The 11,176-nt window shown below is 39.0% G+C and overlaps 1 protein-coding gene across 5 annotated transcripts in view; it reads left to right on the top strand.

The window, feature by feature from the left end:
• The first annotated feature begins 2,723 nt into the window (after positions 1-2,723).
• stat6 (signal transducer and activator of transcription 6, interleukin-4 induced) overlaps positions 2,724-11,176 on the top strand; it is a 28,223-nt gene continuing 19,770 nt past the window's right edge. For 4 of the 5 annotated variants that reach the window (XM_015038009.1, XM_015038012.1, XM_015038011.1 and 1 more), the window contains exon 1: positions 2,724-3,256. The gene's annotated coding sequence lies outside the window, so the exon portion shown is untranslated. The remainder of the gene's footprint in view (positions 3,257-11,176) is intronic. The other variant, XM_015038008.1, reaches the window with a different exon arrangement.

The following is an 11,176-nucleotide window of genomic DNA, read 5'->3' as shown; positions in this document are numbered from 1 at the left end:
ATCTGACAAATATTGTTAAAAATCTATTAAGGTTTTATGAGGTTTTTCCTCTGGATTGTTTAAAAATTACACATTCCCCTCTGGTTTCCTTCCAGAATAATAAATCCATTTATGATCAACATAAAAATAAGAAACTGTAGTAAACATAATCTGTCTCAGACGTCGAGCTCCGTCCCCTGCAGCTGCATTGTTTCTGCGCTGCTCCATCAAAACTCTCAGGAAATTAGATCTGACAGGTGGAATGTCCTTGCAGAAGGACTTGGGGCCGCCCCCCTCTCCCACATGACTAAAATGTGATCACAAAATAAATAAATAGTAAACAGATACACGGGAGAATAAACAGATAATGTCCAACAGCAATTAAAACTGTATTCTCAGGGGACGGCTGCAGCAGAGACAGATGTTGACCGAGGCGGTTCCAAAGAACTGATCTGATTTCAGGTTTAACGTCAAACTTACCATTTTTGATGCAAGTTTATCTCAGACCTTGGCCTCCTTAAGAGTGTTGGTACTTTCCTCAGAAACATCAAGGAACCACACTGGTGTAAAAAGTATTTGCTCTCTTCTGTTTTTGCTTTTTTTCCCCCCCCTCACACTGAAACGCTTCAGGTCATCACATTGATTTGAATATCAGACAAACATAGACTTTAAAAAAAAAAAAAGATTTATGCCAAGTTCTGAGAGAAAAAACAGCAGCAAAGCAGCCCACATCATCACACTACCACCGCCATATTTGACTGCGAAAAGTTTGAAAGTTTGTGTTTTTGTGTTTTCTTCATTTGCTCTACTCTCGGGTCTCTGCCATAGAGGTCAACATTACCAAGCCTCTCTTTCTTATTGCTGAATCTTGAAAACTGATCTTAAGAGAGCTAGGTGAGGTCTGCAGGACATTAGATGTTGCAACCTGATTTTTTCTTACCACTGCATGTTGCTAAATACATTTTCCACTCATAAATTGATATTTGTTAAAAAGCAGTAAAGACAAAAAAAAATGTTTTAGTGTTTTTTGAATGCATACAAGAGGTGTCAGTTAATAATAATTAAGAACAAAATCATAAAGTGTCAACTATGACAAATTCTTTACATGCGTTGGTCATGTTCCTAATTTAATCATTCTAAAGAAATGAAAACTTGCTGTTAAACTTCAGTGGATAATTTATTGCATGCAAGGTGACCTGAAGATTACTATATGTGTTGTTCAAACTTATATCAAACACATGGTGAATACTAGTACTATAATTCATATATTCAAAGTAAAGATGGCTCTAGAAAGGATGACTTAAAAAAGTCCAAAAGATGAAAATACAGGCTGCCAAAATTTTAAGTTTAGTCCAACTACTGTTTGCTGATTCGCATTGTGAATATTTTTGAAAGTGCTAAGGAGCCCTAATGAATCATGATTTTATTTTTAAACAACAATATAAAAAAAACAGCAATATGATGCGTAGTATTTACATTGATGCACATGATTTGTAAACCTCAGCCAACACAGCAGCCTCAGCCATACAAGGGCAAAACCCAGGCTGAGGGCCTGAGGTGGCCCCTGAGGAATCCTCATCTGGCCTTCAAAACAACTTCAAATATGTCAGTTAAAGCTCAAGAAAAGCAAAGAGGAAAACAGTCGGTGTTTATGCTGAAGAACAGGAGAAAGGCTTCAAACGCAGAAAAATGTATCAGATTTTTTTCTTTTTTGGTTTATTTTTTTTTATCCCTGACAGGACGAATAAATAGAGTTTGTTTATATGCAGTCTGTATGTGCTTGAATGGCCTAAACAAAACAGAAAAGCTAAGCTATAAACATGTCTTCACTGAAAAAGTACATCTGCTGGCAAGAATATCTTCTATCTATGAGGTTTTTTAAAACAGTCTCAGTCAGTCCCATTATATGCTGCTCATTTTCCTATAAGACCTATTTTACCTGGGAAGTTTTAACAAGTTTGATTTCTTATCATTAAGAGGAATAGAAGTTGGCGGTACCGTGTGTCCATGTTTTGGTTCAGTTCAGTTCTCGCTGATCTCATTATTTTATATTTAACGGATTCAGGAGGGGTTGTGTTCAAATGCAGCACGTCACTGTCCCCTGGTGGCTACTTCAGGAAATCACGGGGGAAAAAAAAGGAAACATCCTTAAAAAAAGGTAGATATGGGTAAAGAAATAATTACACATCTTCATAATAATCGTGCCAATAATGTGTTCCCGACAAATTACATTTTTTAGCCCTAGCATTAAGACATTTTTTTGGTCATCCTCATCCTGCGCAAGTTAAAATAAATGGTGTAATGTGGATTTACTATGCAAGCAAACCAATCAGATGTTAGCCACATCATCGCTAAGGAAGTTAACTTTTCACACAGTGTCCAAGCATAGTAATGGAAAGTTGTGTGGAAGGAGGAAGTGTAGTAGAAAAATCTGCACAAGCAGCTTTTTCTACTACACTTTTGCTTATTTGTTTTACGACATTCTTCTTAAAGGAGATTCACTTGTATTTGCAACATTTTGGCACTTTTGAGGTAGCAGATGTTTTGGACCTTCAGTGGCTATAGTTGGGAAAAACAAACCATCCGACTCACAGGCTCTGTCCTCTGCAGATATGGTATCATTTCCCTTACTGGAAGTTATACGGCGAGCGGCACAGTGACTCAACAGTACTCCGCCTACGAGCAGTTCTGTGGAAGTCTACAAACCAAGCCCTCTTTAAACAGTTTCTGTTTTAACGGGGACGTTTATGTAATCCCTATTGAACATCATGTCCTGTTTACTTTCTTTTTTAGGGGCTCATTAAATCAGAGGTTGGGTTTGTTGTTTAGAAGAGGAAGCAGGTGGAAACCGCTATAAACTAAGAGCTGTAAGAGCTCAAAAGTGTCTCTCGTTACGTTGCTTCTCAGCGGATGGGATGTTTGTAATGACAAGACGTTCAAGTGAGGGCTTGCTTTGAACGTGAAGGCAGGAAATAACGCACGCAGCCCCACTCAATGGCACATTGTGCGCAACAGGGAAGTGAACCTCGGCTGCTTTTCTGCACTGCTGAAAGTTCTCTACCCTGCTCTCGAAGTTAACTTTCTCTACGTCAGAAATAAGGAAAGACGAAAACCCACATTTACAGCTTTTACAAGAAACGACGTCGGTCCTTAAAGCGAGTTCTTGATGCAGAAGTACTAGAAAATGAGGATGGTCGGAGTGTAGGAGATCTTATGAGAAGGGAGAGAAGGAAAAGGCGACGACGAAAACTGTTTCTACACCTCGGCTTTACAGAAGGTAAGCTCAAATACGGAGAGGACGTGTTGTACCTGTGGCATTTGTGCGTTAAAACGCGGGGCCTCGCAGCTGCGGGGGGCTCGGTATGGGTGTGTGCTAAGCGTAATGAGGGATGCTGCCTGCGTCTCTGCCATGTTGTGGCGACTAAACAACAACTTGTTGCAACAAGAACCTAAAAAGCAACGTGTCAGCGTGAAATACCTCTTCGTATCCTTCGAATCTAATCAACTTCCCTTCCTTTAAACATGGACCAAGTATTGTCTTTTCACAAATAAGTCGCTGTGGCTAATTCAAGTTACGCTACACCTCCACCCGTACCTTGCTCCTGGCCGCGTTGCATTCTGCTGCTCCGTAGCTTAACGATGTTTATGTAGCCTTAACACTGACATTAACCAGATTCGCTGCTAATGCACTTCATATCCTGCCATAGCAGGTCTATTGTAATCCTGAGTAAACAACCGCTCTATGAGCGCAGCTACTCTAAATGTGTGGAGTTATGAAACAAAGGCAGCCACCGGCTTGTTAGTCTGTCAAACTTGAAATATAGTGTTTGCATAATAAAACCAAGTTAAGCTGTAAAGCCACGTAAACATGATGGTGGACATTAGCGGCTCTTACTGAGCCACTAAATTGTCTCACAGTCCTGGAAGAATCTGCTGGGCTCCCCCCACAGCTGTTCCTGCTCTGCACTGCAGCAAAGAGGAAGACGGAAGTCTCTTGTTTTCTCCTTCAAATCTCATAAAAATCACACAATTTTGACTGATCTGGACCATCACCGTCGGCTCTGCTGATGTTTTAATTCAGAAAGCACGGTCAAGCGATGGTTTTACAACCAAAGAAGTTTGTTGACATTGCCTTTATCTTTCATTTTTAGTCTTGTATATCTATCTAACAGAGGCCTCTATGTAGGCCTATGTAAATGGTATTTTTATTTATTTTTTTTTTTGCTTTATTTTTCTCATTAGAAGCTCTCTTCTCATTGTACAACATTGACTTCCCTGCATAAAAATACCACACAATGGGTAATTGTGTAACATATTACCCATTGTGTAACATGGATCTAATTGCCACTTAGATCATTCATTTTATATTTATGAACAGAAAATGTGAATAGAAATGCAGAATAAAAAAATGGTGCTTATTGTGCTGATTAATGCAACCTTTGCTGTTTAGTCCAATAAAACAGCTCAGTTTCTCATACTTGTAAGTGAGGTACATCTGAATGTGAAGCAGCCTGCTTTCAGCCAGTTGACTAGCAGTGTGCAGTAACATGCAGGAGAGAGGATGAGCTGTTCTTGCGCTATGCTTCATACATTCAGTAGCAAGTGGTGGTTTGTTGAACAGGCCATATGGCTCTCCACCCAGGGCGCCAACTGCGTCAAGTTTACTGTTGCCAGACGACCAAAATTGCGAAGGTATAAAAAGGCAAAGAGCCAAAAAGTTGAGAGAGCAACAAGGGTTGAATCCATCAGGTTTGTTGGCCACCTGGCCTTTCAGATTGACCTATACATTTTCTGATGGCCAATCCATTCGCTTTCTTTCCTTAAGTCCACTAGTTTGGTAATACACTGAGGGTTACTACCCATTTCCAAGCTGTAACCTCCTGGCTTATGTCTGGAGATGTTGCGTCAATATATCCACAGATTGTTATTTTGTGATTTGCACCAGCTCTTCCTGTATCAAAACCCTCATCCATTCCCACAGCTGTGAGAGTGGATGCTTCTCATACTTTGTAGTTGGGAGGGTCTTCTCAGGGTTACAAGCTTCCCTTTTTATTATCATATGTAAAGATGGTCATGATGACCAAACACTTTTACTTGTGTTTACATTTTACTTGTGTTTACATTTTACTTTGTAAAAAATGTCTTTGTCCCACATTCATGTCTGGTTCACGGTACCTATTTTGCTTTCTGAGTTATATGACGTCTGAAATTGCCATGTTGTTCTTACTTACCTGTGATCGTTTAAACATGGCAGCTTTAGGCATCTGGAAATAGTCCCTAAGGATGACGAAAACTTGTGAAAGAAGTCCAAATTCTCCATATCTCGGCCAATTTGAGATTTTTCCATGGCGTTACCCAATAAAGCACTGCTGTTGCCTGGTTTGATAGCAACAAGTTACAGCAAGCAGTCTTCATTCATACTTGTCCATTTGTTCATAGGTCTCGCACAATGAATTATTATTAAATCTCCTGTTTCAGTGACATGAGATGGTGACATGACAACACCCTCAGCCCGTATCTCAGAAAACTGTTCAATTAGTTCAAACTGATTTTGTCATGATCCGTGGTTTTCTGTGTGTTTTTGAGTTTTTCAATGTGTTCCTGTTTCCCTGTGAGTCTCTGTCCTGTCCTCCCCGTTGATTGTCTCCCAGGTGTGTCTACTTACCTGATTACCCTCCATGTGTATTTAAGCCCACCTGTGTCTGTGTTCTTCGTCGGGTCCTTGTCGTTAATCTGTGTCTAAGTTCGTTGTGTCTAAGTCACGTCTTGTTTCCGCTCCAGTAGAACTGTAAAGTCCTGGATAGCGTTAGCTCTCGTTTTTGTCCTGTGTATCAGTTGCTACCGGTATTTGGCTGTGTGCCTGTCTTTCTGCCGTGCTGCCTGTTTTTGGACTGAGAGCTTCATCATTAAATTCATTATTTTCACCATAACCTGGGTTCCCTGCGTCTCTCCTCACCACCATCAACCGCAACTCATGACAGATTTAACTGCAATTAGAAATTAAATTGTGTTGTAACTTATATTATCTAAGTTTCTTCAAAGAGTCGGAAAGAACTGTGATGGCTGTGGGCATGAAGGATCTTTCGTAGAGGAGTTACAGCGGCTCTGAGGAAGCCTCTGACTAAAGACACTGTTGTTGTATAACAGTCTGATGAAGAGGATGTGCACGGTTCATTTGATGAAGACTCCTTCTACTCGAGCAGTCCCCAAAACAGAATCAACCTTATTAGTTTCATGTTTACAAAACTCTGGATTTCAATGTGAACATTATTTCTAAAACAAAATATAGAAAAACTGTACAATTTGTAGAATAACTGATGACCTGAGCTCCCAACTTTATGTTTTCAGGAATAGCTGAAGCTTTATTGAACTGAATCCTGAAAAAAACCAACAAAAAAATCTGATAAATTACTGAAAGCCCCAAACTAGTGTGACATTCATGTCCGTCTTGTGTAAATGCATGTACATTTGATCTAAAATCCAGGAGGAGGAAGAAAAACATGACTGACATTGCTGTTGCTGTTGAACACTGTGTAGGATGTGGTTTGTGTTTTTTTAATCGCATAGTGAACAACTTTTTATTGGCATAACTTTTCTGACGGGCAAAAACCTGTTTGGGCAGTTTTAGGAGCAGCACTGTTCATGTACTAACCTATTTTTAGTTCAAGTACAGACAATTCTTTATACATTTGAAGCAATAATAGAAGTTCTACAAAGCAACAGAGGCCATTTTTATGTTTGTTTCACCCTTTTAATTTATGTATGCAAAGCTGCGTTGGTATGTCAAACACATTTAACACCTTTGCGGAGAAAGCCATATGTTTCTGGTTATAGAATCTGCTGGTTCAGTTTTACGCTTTATTTAGCATATACATTTATATAAAAGCAAAGCAATAAATAAGAGAAAGAACAGCTCATAAAATCTACACTTTGGTTGTTTCAGTTTACTCATGTTGTTTCAAATAGGTTGAGTTGACCTGTTCTTACATAATAATAATAATGTATTTATTCATTTATTTTAAAACAACTTTCAGGACAGTCAAAGTCACTGTGCAGTTGAAAACCAACATAAAAGAGCAACAATTGGAACAAGAAGTGCAATAAAGATTATAAAACATAAAATTAAAAAAAAATAAATAAAACAATATCAGATATTCCATGTTACGTAACGATGTTGAAACTGAGTGATGGAGGTAATTTGGCATTATGCACGTCAGCGTGACACATGAGGTGAAATGTGTTTTTTAATTCATCAATATGCTTTACCTGCATTTGACAAAATACAGGTTTAAAACATTTCCTTAAGCAGAGGACAGTAAACTGGCCCAGAGTAGACTATCATTTTACAAAGTTACACCTACAATACAGCAGTAATTTTCTGCAATGCAGTTGCTGTAATTCAAAGTCCTATCAGTCAAATTGCTGAGGTGTCCAGATTCTCCTCCAGCTCCGTAGTTAGTCATAATCTAATTCATGCTGACGTTCAAAGTCCAACAGATGACGGCGTAGTTGGCATTGTACGTTTGCTGTTCAGTTTTTTCAGCAGTTAATTCCATAAGAACCTCATTTATTCCCAATATATTTGAAAATACATATATACCTGGTGTACTGAGGCGTGTACGTCTGTTTGCCAGGTGGTTACAAAAGCTGTCCGAGCTACTTGCTCTTTAAGGCAACTGTTGTGAGCCTTTTGAATGATGCAGACGGTCATGGAGACATCTGTCAGCACTGAGAACAGACAAAACAGGATTTTTTTTTTCCGTGGAAAAATATCTCAAAACAACTATATCTTTATGTCTCAAATGTCACTTTCATCTGTCGTGAAAGTGAGCAATTCAAGTGCCACCCTTCTTTTTTTCTGTTTTCTGCACCGCTGTCTTCAGTGTAACCATCAAGCTTTCACAACTCGCCGGCTTTGTGGGAAATACGGTGAACCTGGAAAGTATTTAAAACGCTTCACTTTTTCCACCTATTACGCTACGGCCTTATTCAGTGAACCATCGAAATCAGAAATCCTCTGTGAAAATACTTTACTGAGCCCAAAGGGAAGTTAAATAATGTAATTCCCTCATTAAAATCATACCCAGAGTGTTGCTTTGGATCACTTATGCAATTTTGATAAGGCCTTGAATCTTTGGGGGCAACCATCCAGAGTGCCTAAACGCCCCGTCTATTTACCCAAAGCTCTGCTATGAACCTTCAGTTCGCCTTACAAAGCAAAATCACAGTTCTCAATTAATATTAATTGTTTCGTAGAATCCGACTTAAGTGTTTGTGTCAGCTTGTCACGAAACACATCAATTTGTCACAAGGGTTTGTCTTTAGTGAAGATTTGTCAAAAGCACCTGAACAGAGGAACTTTTAATACTGTATGGTGAACCTGCACGAGGTGGCAGTTGTGAATCTCATGAGACGATGTTTGAAGTTCTGATGACAACGTTTCATTTTATCTTCATTGTAAGCTGTAATATTTCATCAACGTATTCAAATTCGAAAGTGGAATGATTCCTATGAGTGCGGGGAACATTGTAACAGTTGGGCTGCTTCTGTGTATGACAGCTTTTGAGAACTATAATGTTGAGTTAACCAGTTACCTGGAAAATTAAGACAAGGTTCATGTCTCAACACACTTAAGATGTGAACATGATCCTATGCCGTGACAGCCGGGTAGATGGGAGGTAACGCGTTGACGACTTATTCCACATTGTGAAACCAGACCTGTACAGTATGTGCGTTTTAGTAATTGGGAGGACAATGTTACTAGTTTTAACGGTTTCCATGAAATAGTTTATAAATGTTTTACTGTTTTAAGTTTGAAATTACAAATGCCAAATTTGTAATTGTCAAAAGCACCCTGAAACTTTAAGCAGTGAACATCCAGTTACAAAAATGCTCAGAGCCGCCTGTTCAGCACTTGAAAACAAACACCCATTGCACAACGTTGTGCAATTAATACCAGTTGTCTTGTGGAATCTGACATGGGCAAATTCTAGCGTGTTTGTGTTAGCACATCACGAAACAATTTGTCACAAGACAGCCACAACCCTTTAGCGAAGACTTGTCAAAAGCACCTTGAACAGAAATACTGTGTGTTCAATCTACATAATAAGGTAATCAAACAGTCACTGTAATGATCTGTCTGGTCTGCTACAAAATAAAGGCCAGTAACTAATTGTGATGAATGTTACTCATCATCAACTGTTACTTGCAGCACAATTATACCAAGCATATCTCAATGCCCACCCAGATTTCTGCAAATGGCCTGGAGGATACCAGAAAAGTCCCATGACTTTTAAGTCCATAAAAAATCTTCAGCTGGAATTTTATAAAAAGGTGTTTGCATCATGGATTATTAAGGAACTTAAGGTATTTGCCCATAAGGAGAAAGATTGAGAGTCCTGCGTGATGTTGCTATGTGTCACGTTTTCAGCAGGTCATGACATCAAAAGAACTTTCTCCTCTTCTACTCTTTCCACACATCTAAGCTTATCTTAAAGGAATTGAATGCTTTTGACACTCCTGTAAATACAACATTTTGTGTTTAACATGGGGAAACTATGTTCAAAAGGGAAATATGTAAAATCTACTTTTCCACATGTTGTAATGTTATTCCCTCCTTAAAAACAAACCTGAAGTGATGCCTTGATTCTGTCATGCATGTTTGACATATCCTTTAATCTGCACTAGCAACCATTCAGTTGTGCAAAACGCTTGGTCAGAACGAGCGCCTTGGAGACGGAAGCTCAACCGTCTCCAAGTCGAGCTTCCGCCTCACAAAGACCCCATCCCCCACTACTCTCCCATGCAGCTCCTTCAGACTAGCCATCAGCAATTAGCAAACAGCTGCTGAGCTCATTACCGGAGCTTCTTCTTAGTGCAACACTGGTAAAAATGTTGTTAAAGGTTTAATAGAGGATGACTTCCTGAAGGCGGAATGTCAGGAAGATGAGTTGCTTTGGCTTATTTGAATTTTTTTGTGTGTGCTTTGATTGAGAAAATGAGTTGCTAGTTTGTACTTGTTGCCAGTAGGCCTCATTAGTTCTGGATGGTTGTTTGATTTCAGATGTAACTATGTGCATCGTCAAGTGTTTTTCTGGAGGGTCGACAAAAACTATGCAGATTTAAACATTGAAGTTCTTACAAGAGTTTTGTATCGTACTAAAGACAATCCTTAGTTTAGTGTGTAATAATTTGTTTGTGGTACACTTGTCTGTGTGATTAGAAAAGACAATGACATAAGCTCTACCCTGAAGCTACATTGGCAATCATGTGGATTTTGAGCGTGAACTGAGGGTACCACTGAAACAGAAACCTTATTGGATTTTGCTGATAACTACATTTGAGTTAGTTGTCATTGTGGCTGTGAGATAAAAAGCAGAAGAAGAAGTGTGTAGTCTGAAGGAAATAACTGACTCAGTGTTCGGAAATTGCTCTTAAATGGGTCAAGAAAGTTTTGTTGAATATTTAGTTCTGTTAGAAGAACTGATGCCTTCACCTGTTCTTAATCCCTTACCTGTGAAACCAATCTGCTAGAGTCGTCTGCATGGTGGAACTTCTGCCAAAGTTTTATTAATATAACTTGTCATGCCAGTACTATAAAAATGCCCCATTTGCTGTTGACAAATTACCGGACAATTTGTATTTTCAGACTGAAGAGTGATCTGTGGCTGATCTAAACATTTTCCATTTGAATACAAATAGTATATTACTTCAACTGTGGTTATCAGGCCAAGATAGTGCTGAACAGACTACGAGTAACCAACCAACACAACCTGTCAACAGTGCTGAGCTGAGAGACGGTTAAAGCCTCTTACAAATATATTCCATGTTTACATCCCGTGCATAATGCAGTCAGTGGGGTGAAATTATCTCACTGCATTTTTGTTAATCTGAAGCAACTGTAAACCCCCCTTTGAGTGGGCGCTATATTAAAATATGATCACATTAGTTGTTTTTTTTTTATTGATCCTGATTCAACATTTTTGAAACATGTTTTAGAAAGTGATTGTTTTGCACAAGTAGAGTGGTGCATTTAAATATTTTAGAGCTGGGCAATACACCACATTGAAGTTGTTGTCGCAGTTTTGCTTGGATGCAACTTATAGTAAAATGTTTTGTTTTGCATTCACTCTCTGGATACGAATAGTATATTTGGTCAGTTGGATGAACTAAGACTGCTTTTGTTGCCCACATCAGA

Source organism: Poecilia latipinna, unplaced genomic scaffold (genome assembly GCF_001443285.1).
Source record: "Poecilia latipinna isolate Pla-1442-1.1 unplaced genomic scaffold, P_latipinna-1.0 Scaffold426, whole genome shotgun sequence".
NCBI lineage: Eukaryota > Metazoa > Chordata > Actinopteri > Cyprinodontiformes > Poeciliidae > Poecilia > Poecilia latipinna.
The sequence above is the reverse complement of the archived record's forward strand: the minus strand, read 5'-3'. Positions and strand labels throughout refer to the sequence as shown.